Genomic DNA, 802 nt, shown 5'->3' on the forward strand with positions numbered 1-802 from the left:
ATGAAGCATCCTTAGTACTGCTTGGTGCATTTTGCATTCCAGATAGACTTTAAGAAATCAAATTGACTTGTTGAGTCAATATTTTATTCTGAGCCAATATGGCACTCAGAGTATCAATCTCAAGAACTCCTTTCTTCTGATTAGTCCCATTGTTCACAGGATTCCTTTCAGAAGTGTACATGAATTGGTTATTTGCAACCATTTCAATTAGCTCTTGAGCTTCTATAGGCGTCTTCTTCAGATGAAGAGATCCTCCAGCAGAGCTATCCAAAGACATCTTGGATAGTTCAGAGAGACCATCATAGAAAATACCTATGATGCTCCATTCAGAAAGCATGTCAGAAGGACATTTTCTGATCAATTGTTTGTATCTTTTCCAAGCTTCATAGAGGGATTCTCCATCCTTCTGTCTGAAGGTTTGGACTTCCACTCTAAGCTTACTCAATTTTTGAGGTGGAAAGAACTTTGCCAAGAAGGCATTGACTAGCTTTTCCCATGAGTCCAGGCTTTCTTTAGGTTGTGAGTCCAACCATGTCCTAGCTCTGTCTCTTACAGCAAAAGGGAATAGCATAAGTCTGTAGACCTCAGGGTCAACCCCATTAGTCTTGACAGTGTCACAGATTTGCAAGAATTTAGCTAAGAACTGATGAGGATCTTCCAATGGAAGTCCATGGAACTTGCAATTCTGTTGCATTAGAGAAACTAATTGAGGCTTAAGCTCAAAGTTGTTTGCTCCAATGGCAGGGATAGAGATGCTCCTCCCATAGAAGTCGGGAGTAGGTGCAGTAAAGTCACCCAGCAC

The 802-nt window shown here is 41.0% G+C and overlaps 1 non-coding gene across 1 annotated transcript; it reads left to right on the top strand.

Moving 5' to 3' along the window:
- The first annotated feature begins 331 nt into the window (after positions 1 to 331).
- Positions 332 to 439, top strand: LOC130958843 (small nucleolar RNA R71). Its single transcript, XR_009077946.1, has one exon. It is a non-coding gene; the product is annotated as a small nucleolar RNA R71 (small nucleolar RNA).
- Positions 440 to 802: the final 363 nt, after the last annotated feature.

This window comes from Arachis stenosperma, chromosome 10 (assembly GCF_014773155.1).
Source record: "Arachis stenosperma cultivar V10309 chromosome 10, arast.V10309.gnm1.PFL2, whole genome shotgun sequence".
NCBI classification, from domain to species: domain Eukaryota; kingdom Viridiplantae; phylum Streptophyta; class Magnoliopsida; order Fabales; family Fabaceae; genus Arachis; species Arachis stenosperma.